General features: G+C 49.1%; 1 protein-coding gene and 1 long non-coding RNA gene across 3 annotated transcripts in view; one reads left to right on the plus strand and one right to left on the minus strand.

The window, feature by feature from the left end:
* Positions 1-14,469, minus strand: part of BCL2 (BCL2 apoptosis regulator) — a 165,491-nt gene that overhangs the window by 42,766 nt on the left and 108,256 nt on the right. The gene's annotated exons all lie outside the window — the stretch shown is intronic.
* LOC123387648 lies at positions 6,116-13,686 on the plus strand. 2 transcript variants are annotated; one of them, XR_006602165.1, is made up of 3 exons: positions 6,116-6,993; positions 7,842-7,994; positions 8,113-9,306. It is a non-coding gene; the product is annotated as an uncharacterized LOC123387648 (long non-coding RNA). The 2 variants fall into 2 exon arrangements; XR_006602166.1 differs by lacking the exon at positions 8,113-9,306 and adding an exon at positions 13,131-13,686 and having other exon boundaries at positions 6,501-6,993.

Genomic DNA, 14,469 nt, shown 5'->3' on the forward strand with positions numbered 1-14,469 from the left:
CAGTTGGGGATGGTACGTTCAGGCAAAGGTAAAGCTAAAAAATGATCTCGGCTCCAACTATGGACACGGCCGTTTGGTTGTGAACCTTCCCAGACGAGCCATTCAGGGCGCTCCTGTCAGCATTCTGCATGGTCCGCTGACGGGATATTCCTTTCTGAGGGTGGGGGGCAGTGGCGGGAACGAAACAGAGTGTTGAGAGAAGCTGGCCATACAATCGCTTGCAGGCTAACCAGAGTTTTGCAAAATGATGAGACTCCGCCTGAGAAAAGTGGCTCTGTCTCTCACCCTTTCTTCACACCTTCTGGACACCAGAGACCCACACTGAGTATGTGAGGGAGGTTTAGGGGACCCATGGTGGGGGTCAGGCCCCTGGGGACCAGGTTTCTAGAACCTTCCTGCTGTTGACTCATAACAGGAATTTGTCTGCCTCGCAGTGCCCAGCGTGAGGAAGCACTTGCTCAGGAAATGTTTGTTGATTGACTGAATGAGTGAATGAATATGTGAAATAAAGAATGGATGAGTTATAAGGGAATGAGTGAGTGATAGGTATGTCCAAGGACAGGAACACTCAGACTTGGGTACCAAAGACGCCTTTCCTAAGGGCAGGAGTAGTGCTAAGTATTCAGCTGTTCCTTTGTCTAGCCCATCTAATTCTCCTCTACCAGCCTGCCTCTCCAAAAGTGAAGACTAGCAATGAACACTTGACCAAAAAAAATCCCAAACAGCTAACCTGGGGCACGTGACAGCAGGCAGAGCGACCCAGGCAGAGCGGCCCCTCCGTGGCAGTATGGCAGAAGGTCCCCTTGCCATCCTCTGAGCACCCACCCTGGGCCCTCCACCTCCATGCTGTCCCCCCAGCCTAGAAAGCTCTGTCTGCCTCCTCCCTGCTTTCCTCAGTAGCCCACCTAGGAGAGCACGGACAGGTTCCACGCGGCCCCGCAAGCCTTCCTCACAGCACCTCTGTCATCCACCGCCCCTGCCGCCCGCTGAAGGCAGCCTTGGCCTGGAATCTTTGCTCACATTTCAAACTGGATTTCGACCTCTCCAGTGTCAGAGAACCTAGCACCAGGCTTGACGGGTGGCTCTCTGGGGAGGAGCAACAAAGACACTATGGCAAGTTCAGCTTGTTCCCCATGAAGGGTTTTGGCTTTTAGGTTTTTAATGACCCTCACAAAACAGAGCCCTGGTACGACATGGCAGTGGCTCACGGTGGCGGGGGGTGGGGGGCTGGAGAAGTGGGGCGTAGGACGTGTCCAAGGAGTCCAGCTCCCAAGCCGACCTGTGTGTGCGCAGACGGACAGCTGACCATGGAGGGGCGGGTGGGCACCCCTGTCACACGCTCTCCCTACCTCCAGGAAGAGACAAGAGTGGAAAATTAACTCACCCGTCCTTCTCCAAAGAACAGCACCACTGAGCCAGCGTCACGGGCATGTGCACACCGCTCGACATCATTAGCCACGTCTCTGAGCGGACAGTCCCATGTGCTGGCGGGGTGGGAAGAGAACTGGGGGCTCTGGGGCTCTAGTTCTGGCCTAGGTCCTCTATGCAAGGGGCCTCAGGGTAAATCAGTGGGAGACTGGGGGCCACGAAGGTACCCGGCTATGGCCTAAACTACCAGCTAGTTAGTAGTTCTGCTTAAAAATGGCCCTGAGTAACCGAGTTTGCCAATTCTCATCCTTAGGAGATCACCCGCCTGCTGGACATGGGCAGCCAACTAATAGGAAAGCACTCCAAGATTCCAAGAGACTAAAAGGCTCCTAACTGTTGTTTAGAAATATAAATGGCCCTGGGGTGCCTGGCTCAGGTCCTGATCTCAGGGTCCTGGGTTCAAGCCCCTTGCCAGGCTCTGTGCTCAGCAGGGAGTCCGCTCCAGATTCTCTCTCCCTCTCCGTCCACCCCTCCTGCTCGTGCTCTCTCTTTCTCTCAAATAAATAAATCTTTAAAAAGGAAATGTAAATGTCCCTAAATTATAACCAGAGATGGAAATGCATCTAGGGGCACTTTAGGGGTGGGGAACATTCTGTAATTGAGTCTCGGATTTGTCTGGCTTCTCCCAACACACAGGGTGAATGAAAACAGTTTAGAGATGTGGGTGAAGGTTCTCAGAATGAAAAATGTCCTTTTCCATCTGAGATTAAAATGCAGTTTGGGAAAACAATTACCTGCCTGGGATCCTGGGAAAGTAAAACTTCCTGGTCTCTCTGCCAAGAAGAACGATTGTAAAACAAGGCCCGAGAATCTCACAAACAAGATTTTAGAATTTTATCCAAACAGCTGCAGTTCACCTTCAAGGATCCCAGACACACTTGGGTCTGATGGATGTTGCAACACCAAGTTTGAGGTCTCCCCGGTCTGGTGCCAAAAGCTGGCCCCACGAGACAAAGACAGAACAGTTGCTCTCTTAATGGGAGCAGAAAACAACCCCCCCTACACACCCACCACCCAACCTCTCTGCTTTGTTGTGAAATTGTCACTGTGCCTTTGAGGAGAGATTAAAATCCTAGCCATGTCAAATTTAAAGGGCAGGTTCCCAGGCAGGCAAGGGAGTGGGGTTTGAGTGGGGGGTGGGAAAAGCCAGTTGCCGTGAATTTACGGAGGATTTGGGGATCGCAAAAGTCACGGGCCTTGACTCAATTAAAATGAATGGAAAAGTACCAGTTCGCAACTTAAAAATAAGAATAAAATAAAGCGGCAAGGATCTTCTGGCTCGTTCTCTGCTTTCACTCTTGAGCCTGCGTGGGAATCCTGGAGCAGGTTTCCCAAGGCACGGCATGGGTGCCAAGGAAGCAGCCTTTTTTTTTTTACCTACTTTTCTGCCCTCGACACACAAAGATTCTGCAGTGGAGAGTGAGGACGAATGGTCCACCCACGGCTGAACATTTCCCGAGGGCCAGGGAGGTGCTCAGCAAGTTGCTGGCGTTGGTGGGGCGAAGAAAAAGAATGTGAGCTCTCAAGGCATGGACAGGAAAGACCAGAGAGTCTGAGAGAGGCTGCCAGAAAGCTCCCTGGCTTGGCACCCTTGCCAGATTCTCAGACTACACAGGACACCCCGCCTTCAGGAAGACAGCTCTGAATACCCCCAGAGACACTGACACTCTCATCTGGTTCCAAATCTTTAGAAGCGGCCGAGCCGGCTACATCTATGGGGTTCCCTCCCCGCTTCCTCTCCTGCTCCATTTGTAAAACAAGGAATGATGGGCCACACCGAAGAAGTTCTCATCCCATGGGCTTGTCCCAGAGAGCTACCCGTTGGGGTGCGGGACAGAGGCTCCCGCTCCACCTAAGGGAGGGAGTGCATCTCAGCCAAGATCCTAGGCCATTTCCAGGCCTGAATATTCCCACTGCTCTTCAGATGGATGCTGACATCGAAGAAATACTCCTTGCTTAAAGAAAGAAATCTTTTGATTCAAGTCATGAGATGGTCATCGTGGGCTCGTCCTCTTTCTGAGAGCACTAAGTGCCTATGTCACAGCTTCGGGTTCTTATGAAGATGACACCAGCTCACGTGTGTGGTGTTTTGAATGGAACCTGGCACTCAATGAACTTTTGACACATATCACAAAGGTATTCTGATGAATGTTTAATGTCCCCCTTCATTCATGGAAGAACTCCAGGGTCCCCAGTTAAAGAAGCCTATGGCGGGCTGTCTATGTTGTCTACCAAGCAAGCACGAGTTTTGACACAATTTAAAAAACCCTTCCTTTGCTGCAACTCTCCTGCCTTCATTTCCCTTTTCTCCTTTCCTCTCCCTTCCAAATACCCTGAAGAGTCCCAGCAGGTATTTCTCCAGCCCCTGACAGGTTATGGAACATGACTTTCAGCAGCATGAAGATGAACATCACGTATAAAGTCGCTCGCCCAATTGCGAAGAGCAGGGGGACAGAGGGCGACTGAAATTCCTCCCCCAAACAGAAGCCCTTGGTGTTGCTTGGAATTCTCGTCCTCAAGCAAAAACTGCAGTGGGAATCACCTCTTTCCCTTTGTGGAATGGAAGTGAGAGCTCGGGCCAGCGGCCTTGTGCTTACAGGGCTCCTCTGGCGGGCAGTGGTGTTCATTCCCCTGGAGGGAGGAGGTGGGAGAGGGCTGCCTGCCTGCCCCGTCTGGGCTCAGTCTCCTCGGTGTTTTCCCCTTTCCCAGGCCAGCCAGAGCCCTGTGAATGATCGCTCTCCACCAGCTAAGTCAATGGCTAGGCGGATCCGCCTCCAAGAAGCCACAGGGATTGATGTTGCCATGAGGAGCACAAGGAGCTCCCACTAATACTCAGCAGACCCCCTTCCTGCACTGGGGCTCCATCGCCAGTGCTCCCTGCCTCTCCAGCCCTTCCGAGAGGGCCGGGTCTTCGGAGCAGGGCCCCTAGAGAAGCTGCTTCCATGGGGAGACACCTCTTTTCCTATTACAGTTACAACAAAGCAATGAGCAGGAAAGCCACCGAGGGTCCTGGTGGGCTCCACGGATCAGCCCTCTCATGATGCCCATGGAAACTTGTCAATGCACAGATTCTTCGAGTCACTGGTCCAAGAGGCTTCTCGTGCCCTTAAAGATAAATATTAACGCCGGGGGGTGCTTGGTTTCGTTTTGCGCTCTCATAGCTGATGACTGAAGGCTTAGTATCAAAAGGGAGAGACACACTCATTTTTGCCTCCTAGTCAGAAATGAAGAGATTTTTGCCTCCTTTGGCTGGAGGTTACTAATTTGGAGGCTGCCAGTTTTAGAGTTCATCTCAGTTTGACTTGTAAATAAAGGTGGAATTACCCTGCTGTGAGGCTGCGGGCCCCAACATGCCTCGCAACCCGTTTTCCGTGTTGGGGTGCGGCAGAAGTTCACAGACATCACTAGAAGTTTCGGGAAACTAGGAGGTGGGAGACGGTGAGGCTCAGGTACAGAGCATGTCCTGGGCCTCCTTGTAGAGAAGGCGAGGACTTGGCTTTCCCTTACAGAAAGGCCCTTGGCGTGGGCTGTATCAGAATCACCCAGGGACCTGGTAAAAATACAGACTGGCTCCTGCATGAGCCCAGGCCTCTGTACTTATCGTCAGCCCTCCTAAACCAAGAACTGCAGAACCCTTGCCTTTTAGGAGAGCGGAGAGAAGTCACTGATGAGAAGAGCTGGTGAACTTTTATCAAAACAGAAATATAAATTTCTTCTAATTGCATTATCAAGCTATTATCGCCGACAGCCTGGCATGCGCCCAACTTCACGTCATTCCAGCAAACCCACAACACAGCCCCCTCGGTGGGACCGAGCATCCCTGTTCCACTAATAAGGACTCAGCAGCTCAGAGAGGGTCACGTGAACTGTGTCCAGGGATGCACGGTCAGTAAGCGGGAAAGCCCAGAAGTGTTCTCGCACGACTGAATCCCAGAGCTGCCTCCGTTTTGCACGTTCACCCCCCAGGGGCTGGGCGGGCACGTGGCTGTCCTGCAGGGGAGCTGGAGGGAGGCGGGACTTGCTGGCTCTACCACCGGCCCCACCGCACCCCGGCAGCCTTAGTCGCTCCCCTTCTTCCTGATTCCGTCCTTCTCCCTTGTCTTGCTTTGCCGTCACCGTTTCTCCTTTCTTCAGAGAAGCTATGCTCAGTCTCAGTCTACGTGGCGACGTCACTCAGAAGGTTCTGAGGGTCACCTGCTGAGCGGCTGGTGGACCTGGTTTGGGATGTGGCCTGGACATCAGGATTTTTAAACACTCCGGGCCATCCGAGAGGGGTGCCGGGGTTGCCCGGCTGGAGAAGCATCTGACTCTTGATTTCAGCTCAGGGTGTGATCTCAGGGTCGTGGGATCCAGACCCATGCCGGGCTCCTCGCTCAGCGGCTCATCAGGGAGTCTGCTTCTCTCCCTCTCCGTGCGCTCTTTTTCTCTCTCAGGTAAAGAAATAAATCTTTAATAAATAAATAAGCAGACAAACTCTCCTGCGTGATGCTCGTGAGCAGCTAGGATCGCAGAGACCTACTTCCTTGAGGCCCGCCGGATGCAGCCCGCAGAACCAGGAATGTCACCTGGACACACCCGGGCCGAGAAGGTGGTTGACCACAAGCCCGCTGTCATAAAGAAAGGCGCTGTGAAGAAACACGAGGCAGCCTCCAGTGACCCTCATATTAGCTGAGATGATACCCGGATATCCTGGAGGCACACGGAGCACAGGGAGTGAGGATCCTGACACCTCCACGGGCAAAGTGTGGCCTGGCTGGTCTCCGCTGGGGACCAGGTGACGGCCACAAGTTGGGCACAGAGAAAGAGAGCAGCAACCACAGCCGCCTGCATCTTAGCCCCCTTGAAACAAGGGGTGCCTGCGCCCATCCTGCTCTCCTGGTGAGCCCCATACCAGAAAGGAGACCTTAAAACTAGCCTTACTGGCCCATTCTGCAAACCAGCTCCCTGGTTTCATCACACACACACACACACACACACACACACACGTGTGGCAGAGGATGGAAACTTTTACACCAAGCCCTGCTTTGCACCACTCTCCTTAAGGCGGTCTTTCAGACTGTTACCAAACCCCATGTTCCTACCTTGGGCATTCGCCTGAGGACAAGAGCAACTCACTGCAAAGCACAGTGCGCATAACATGGACTGTGGCCCACCGGCGACGAGCTGGCTGGAGACGGAGCATTACACAAACAGCTGAGGCTTCCGCACCCCACAGAAGTCAGGGGACGGCTGTGGAAAGCACACACTGTATCCCCAGCTCTTGGCACCAAGCCTGGTGCATGGAGGTCACCACTGAAGGAGCAAATGCGTGTCATACTGAAGGTGGAGTTTAAACCCACTACTAGCCACAGACAAGGAAACTCTGAGAAAGGTTAACACGCAGAACTTTCTACGGGGAGCACGCCCAGCCGGCAGATCAGGGTGAAGACGGGGTAAGGGCACCCTGAGTGCAAGCCACCAGAGAGAGCCAGAAAAGACCCCTTGGGACGCCCCTGTGCTTGGCTCTGGGCCAGGAATGAGGAAGAGCAGAGCAGAGCTGGTGTGTCTGCTCCCCCGGCTCCCCAGGTGAGGAAAGTGGGCCTCTGGCGGAGCTCGTGTCCGGGGACCCGTCCCAGATCCCAGAAGGCTCCCTGTGGGCTGTGCCTGTGCCGCGTCGAGGTGGGTGCACGGAGATGGCAAGGGACAGAGGCGTCACTCACTTGGCTTAGCACAGCTGTTCCTCCTGAGAGACAGCTGCAGACGGGGCCCCGCGCTTGGCCACCCGCTCAGCTGTGCCTGTGGGTACCTCGGAGATTTGGGGCAGCTTCTCAATGAGAGGGTTTCCAAAGGCGTCAAGAGTTAAACCAACTCGGGAAAGGTGACGGAGGACAAGGGGTGGCGTGCGGGTGGCCACGTGCGCAGCAGGACTTCAGAGGAGGATACCCTGGTCGCCCTCTGCGTGGGTGGGGGGCCCCAGAAGCGTGCCTGAGATCTCGGCACGGAGAGCTGTAGTCCCGCAGTGGGAACAGTAAACATGCGCTGGAGAGGCTCCCTGCTCTCTTCTCTTTCCCGTCTCTTGTGTACTTGAAGCGGTGCGACTTGTTTTAGCAAGAACAACTCTGCTCCTCTGTTATCGACTGACTTGGAGCTTCTTTTGAGGGGGGTGCACCGTGAAGCATGGGCTGCAGGGCCCTGCCCCTCTCATAGGCACCGTTCCAGGTTTACACTGGCACAGACATGGGGCAGCTGACGCAGGAAAGAGAAAGGCACCTTAAAGAAACAGAATGGACAGGATCCTGAAAGGTGTGACTACATCTCAATGATGCATTCAGGGATGACTACACCAATCAGAACAGAGGCTTGTCAGCTGCTGTTCCGTCAGCTGGAAAGGCCACCATTGGCAGTGTTCCCGCCAACCTTTCTCCTTCTCTTAGGAATAAGTGTGTGACATCATCTTGGTGCCATTCCCTCGACCACCAACGCAGTCTCCTAGCTTCCTTTGTTCAGACTCTGGGCTCAACACGTGACCTCAGATCACCTGACTTCCCAAGAAAATCTACCCACAGAGAAACCAGGGGCTGGGGCAGGTAAGCACACGTGTCTGCTTACAAATCAATATGCTGGCACTGGGGTGTGAACACCTGGCTGGGTGGGGGTGGGGGGCACTAATGGGAGTCAGGCCCTGAGAGACGGATCTGTCTTTAGGGAATGGACCCACCCAATCTTTGAAAAACCAAGATGAGGTTCAGACCCCGTACGTGGTGAGTCCCAAAAGTCACACTTCACAAGTCTCTTGGAGTCCCACTCTCAGTCTTCCCATGCAGGTAGCCCAACACACTGTAGAAGACCTTTCATGGCTACTTCTTGAATTTAGATACTTTTCTGGAGCGAAGACTAGATTCAGAAACGACCAGAGTTTCACAGGGCTTGGAGGCTGTGCATAATTTTCACGGGCAAGGAGAAGCGAGCATCTGTTCTACCTCTTAGCTCCGTGGGAAATTTCACAGCAGCCGTAAATTCTGGTGTTTATTCCTTCAACCATCCCTGATTCTACTAGGATCAGACTGAGTTTCAGCCAGAAGGGTTGCCCAGAAGGAGTCTGAGAGATGCCTGCTCTCAAAGAAATAAACCAAACACCGTCAGTGGCACAAAGAAAGACGCAGGCCACGCCGATAAAGGAGTGAGCCAGAACTGGGCGGAAGGAATCTCAGAAGGCTTTCTGTGAGACGTGTTCTAAGAAAAAGCTGCTCTGTCTGTTGCGAGAAAAGGTGGGGTCTTGAAGTCAGATAGACTTAGCCGTCGTTTGTAACTTCATAAGGTACGGACGAGGCTGAGCAGGGTGGGAACAAGGGAGGCGCTCGAGAGATGGTCGTGAAACGCGCACGCAGCCGGAGAAAGAACAGCTTCTGCTCGTTCTGCATCGCACGCGATGCTCACTGTCTCACCGCTAACGCTCATTTCACTGCCGCCACAAGCGCAGGAGGTGGGGGCCACTACTGATCCCACTTACTGATGAAGAAACAAGGAAGGCCCAGAGAAGTGACTTGCCCAAGGTCAACACAGCGGGGATCTGGATCCAGGCAGTCTGGGTCCTGCTTTGGAATATTGACCATGTCCCTGGCTTCTACCAATATATTTGCTCTACTGCCTCTCTTCAAGTCTTATTTGTTATCAGACAAAATCGTCAGAACATCTTCAATTTTTAGGATGAATACTGAAAACGTCATATATCCCTGGCTCGTCAGGGAGTGGCCATTGGGTGCCAATTCTGTTGCTCACTCAGTGATCTATCCGAGACGCTGATGTGTACAGACCCTTTTTGTCTCAGTTAATATAAAACACCATATAAACATTGACTCAGCTGCCGAGCCTGAATAATAAATCACCACTAGACCAAGAGCTAAAATAGCATTTGATTTTCTCTCCGCCTGAGCACGCTATCTATTTATATTTTGCTTACTTCTGTGGAGTTCAAAGTGCTTTATACACATTTCATCATAACTTTGCTTATGTCGATTTATTGTCTTTATTACATACATGTGACTAATATATCCAAAAAGACTTCATATTTACTACAGGATTCTCAGTTTTCAACTAGCTTTTTTATCTAAGGGATTTACTGACTACATTTAACTTATAATTAGTGGAAATCTGCTGACAATTAGAAGAATCACATTTTGCGGTTCTTTTTTTAACTAAATTCATTTTGTACATGATATGACCACTCTTGTCCCTGAATAGTAAACATGTATTATTTCTTTTTTTTTAAGATTTTTAAAATTTATTTTATTTTGACAGAGAGATCACAAGTAGGCAGAGCAGCAGACAGAGAGAGAGGAGGAAGCAGGCTCTCCTGCTGAGCAAAGAGCCCAATGCGGGGCTCAATCCCAGGACCCTGGGATCACGACCCAAGACGAAGGCAGAGGCTTAACCCACTGAGCCACCCAGCCCCCCCCCCCACAACATGTGTTATTTCTTATCCTTCACCATTCAATGTATAACTGACTTTGAACTGGAATAGATCTGTCATTTTAAAACCTCAAGTACAATTGCCTTTTTCACTCAGTGGACTTTCTGAAGTTCAATATACATATGATTCTTGTTTTTTCAGGTTAATGAGCACATTGGCACACATACATGTTCAAATGTGGTCTTCATCTTTTCAGTTTTCATATTCATGGGCAAAAAATAAATTTAGATGATAAGGCAGAGTAAGGAAAAGAATGTGGAGAAAGGCTTCCTTAACTGGCTGGAGGACAGACAAGAGCCCCAAATTCTGGTGTGTACAAACTGCAAAACTAGGTTTGTGCATTGTGAGGGGTTAACAGAACTTAAGATTTAGAAGCAGGCCTTAGTGTCCAATGCATAAAGAGAAATGAAACAAGAGTTGTCATTTGATGTTTCTGTTGGTGACACATAAAAATAGCCCAAATGCTTAGCCTCTAAGGCTGGGGTATTCTGTTTCCTTTTGTCGTGCCCTCATGTGAATACCCATCTTCATTATTGAAAACAGAAACGTCAGCCTTAAGCATTTCCTTGTTTTAAAAAACAGGACATATGGGGCGCCTGGGTGACTCAGTCGGTTGAGGGTCCGACTCTTGGTTTCCGTTCAGGTCATGAGCTCAGTGTCGTGAGATTGAGCCCCACGGGCTCCTAGCTCAGTGAGAGTCTGCTGGAGATATTCTCACTCTGCCCCTTCCACCCACTCACACGCATGTGAACCTGTGTTCTCTCTCTCTCTCAAATAAATACATAAATCTTCAAAAAAGATAAGGAGAAGGATGTTATGCTGACTGTTCCTGTCCAGGAACCAGCAGTTCTTCCCTTCCACAGGCGTCCCCTAAGGTTTTGCCCTTGCCCAGCTGTGTCATCTGCCAGGATGAATTTAGGAAGATGACACAGGTAGGACCAGCCACGAGAGACAGGAGTCCTAAACAGCCTCAGAAGCAGCGGTGTTGGAAGGATGTTTAGAAACAAAACCACTTATTCTAGGAGGTTCTGTACCCTGATATTATGGGCCTTGAACCAGGTCAAGGAACTAATCTGTAGTCAATATCCTCATTCAAAAGACAAGGTCAGGCCCTTGGAGACTCGCAGCTTCACAGATGCTGCATTCTCTTTTACCTCCGGGCTTCTGCACATTCTGTTCTCTCTTTACAGGTAACTGGGCAATTTGATTATTTTTCCTGTAGGACTGAGTTTAAAAAACATTTTCCTAAGACTGGACTGGATTCCCTATTTGGCAGGCACAGTCCCATAGCTCTGCCCACCCCCACTGACCTTAGAACGTTGCAGGATCACCTGAAGACCAGGTCTCAGGGAAGGGTTGAATGGAAGAATGGATAAGGGGGGCAGAAAAGCAAGGAAGGGAGATGGAGGCTTCGAAGGGGCTTTTTTGGTCCCTCTTTTAAAGATTTTATTTATTTTTATTTGGCGGGGGGAGAGAGAGGGAATCCCAAGCAGACCACCTGCTGAGCACGGAGCCCAACGTAGGGCTTGATATTATGACCCTGAGATCATGACCTGAGCCACGAAACCAAGAGCCACCAGGCACCCCGGGAAAGCCTTCCTCTGACTGTGTCTGTGACGTGTCTGCAGCCACCCTGCGTGTTCCCGATGGAACTGCGGCAATCTCGTAAATCAAAACCAGGCCAAGCCTAAAATTAGTTCAGCTAAGAAAAATTACATTACTTGAGTGTTTCAAAAGCAGCTTTTGCTTTTTCAAAATTTTTCTTTGTTCTTTATCTCAAGAAAAGAAACCACGGTATGGCGTTCAAATCTGAATCAGGTCCAACCCTGAAGGCAGGAGCAGCGTTCAGATGGAGGGCTCCACTTGGCCCCGCTAACGCAGGGCTGGCATTTCCACTATGGAAATATCAGCAGAATCAAACGGGCTTGGGAAGTTTCCATTAGCTTCATAGTTATATGTTCAGAGTTCAGACAAATGTGAAGCACAGAATAAGTAATAACAATGGTGAATGGAATGTGCTAGAAAGCAAGAAAATAGCAAACAAAGCATGTGTTCTGTTACATATTTTTTCAAATTTATCTGTTTCAACAACAAAACAGACTTTGAGAAATTAATTCACCAGTGCCATACCTCAGAACGGCATATGGAAGTAGCATGGTCTTTGGCGGTAGGCCGTCGATGAGAGCTAGCTCCCATACTTCTGGCTACACACCGTTGGCAAGTTACTTAAGTCAGTGGGTATAGTCTCCACCTCTTCACCATCTCTCAGGATATCGTGAGGTTTAGAGAAAATATAAGTGCTTAGCACCTATTTCAGTAATACTGACCAGTGTGATCACCATTGTCTTTGACACCATTGGTTGAACAATAAAAACATCAATTTGGAAATTATGAATGACTCTAAGCTGGACTAAAGTTTAATTGTTTATGTGATATGCATAAGGGCTGAAGAAATAAATTATAATGCAAACCAGAAAGTAGCTAACATACTTAAGACTGACAACTTTTAAGCATTTTAATAATACCCATTTTACTATAAACAATATGCGTATGTCAATGATCTTCTTTTGTATTACTTTAGGTCATAATTATTAATCTTAATTTTTAATACTCCATAATTATCCAATTATATTATATTACTAGAACAGTATTTTTATATTTTTGCAGAAAAATCTATGTATGTGCATGTATATATATCCATCTAATTTTTTTTCTCATCTGTGAAATCGTACTCTCCATGCAGACTTCAACTTTTTTACTCTACCGTGATCTCAGACATCTTTCTACCTGACTTTATGAACATCTATCATGTTTTTTGATAGCCGTATTTAATTTCATAATATCAATTGACCATCATTTAGCCAGCCCTCTACACACATATTTCTTTTTCTTCCCCAGTTAGTTTGTTTTATGCTTCTGCCGCAAAAACAGGGTCAAACAATGCTATGATGGATGTCTTTCATATATATAGGGAAAAAAAACACTGGAAGTGAAATTGCTGAGTATTTTCAAAACTGAGGTCAAAATTGCCCTCCAAAAATTCATGAGATTATACCTTCCTTTAATGGTGTGTGTGTGAGGGGGGGAACCCCCCAAACTCTGTTTTACACTTGCTTCTCTTAATTCTCTCTCTTTCTAGACATGCCCCAGAGAAGAAGGTACAACCTGAGGTCATAATCTTAACTGATTTAAATATTTACCCTTTTATATTTACCCTTACTTCATGATAGTCTATTACTTTTCTCATCCGTAGATGCTTCCTTTGGAAATGTAAACAACGCTGGAGGTCAAGAAGGTTCTCCTCCTAGCTTAGGTATCTACGTCTCTCCAGCCAAGAAGGAGGCCAGGAAGAGCTCTCCGGCCCCCAAAAGAAAAAAGCTACAATAAATCAAACCAAATCACAGGCAAACGCATCTAAGTTACCTTGCACTTCTCAAGGTTTCTCCGTGTGTTAGTCTCAGCACTGGGTACTTCACAGACATTATATCACTTTAGGGTCTATTTGTAAGTATTTATAAACCCAATAAAAGCCTCACAGATTACCTGAGGAGACGTGGAAAATGGCCGTCCTTCACCTCTGGTGACGGTGATGAAGATAGCAAAGCCTCTCCCCGCCATTTTCCACTCTCCCAGCCCCCACCCCAACTCTCCCCAAGGGCAACACAAGTGCCCCTTTCAGCCAGCAGTAACAGGCCAGGCTTCTATTGGCCCCCAAATCCTAATAACTGCTGTTTCCCTTGATAACCCGAGGCTTGGTGAGATCCAGAAATATCTTTTTTTTTTTTTTTAAAGATTTTATTTATTTATTTGACAGAGAGAGATCACAAGTAGGCAGAGAGGCAGGCAGAGAGAGAGAGAGGAGGAAGCAGGCTCCCTGGCAAGCAGAGAGCCCGATGCGGGACTCGATCCCAGGATCCCGAGATCATGACCTGAGCCGAAGGCAGCGGCTTAACCCACTGAGCCACCCAGGCGCCCCCAGAAATATCTTCTGACCATTGAAAGAGATGAACAGGTGTTTGGTATGGTTTTGGTGTCACATATAGTTTGACCTATTTGAGTTCAATAAACACTGGCCATAGAGAAGTGGTCTTTGGGATACCTCCGGGTGGAACAGAAAGTTGAATTAAGCAGGACACCCCTCTCTTCTTTCGGCTAACTAGAGAACTAACCGTACTTAAGTCTTGACGTCACTCTTGCTCTCAAACTGAGCACAAGAAGAGATGCTCCCCTCCCAAGATAAAAAATGTGAACAAGACTATTACCCTACTCAGAGTCCAACCCAGCTCTGTCATACACGCCCTGAAGAACGATGTCCCGCTTAACAGCTGCATCACTGAGGTTAGACCAAAAAAGTAATTGGTTTGGAATGTAGAGCTTGCCGGCAAGACGCTACGCCGCAGTGTATTCTCTTTGATTCGCTAATGCCGAGACACCCGAATATATGAAAAGACATTTTTTCAGAAAGTTTTCCAAATATCAGGTTTTTGAAACTCAATCTACATTTTCTCCCCAAATTAACAAGACTCCCCCCACCCAAGTACAAACATGTTCCATAAAGTATCTGAAGCCAAACACCAACATTCTTGCGGGCC

This window comes from Mustela putorius, unplaced genomic scaffold, assembly GCF_011764305.1.
Source record: "Mustela putorius furo isolate JIRA1106 unplaced genomic scaffold, ASM1176430v1.1 tig00003858_pilon_pilon_pilon, whole genome shotgun sequence".
Classification (NCBI taxonomy): domain Eukaryota; kingdom Metazoa; phylum Chordata; class Mammalia; order Carnivora; family Mustelidae; genus Mustela; species Mustela putorius.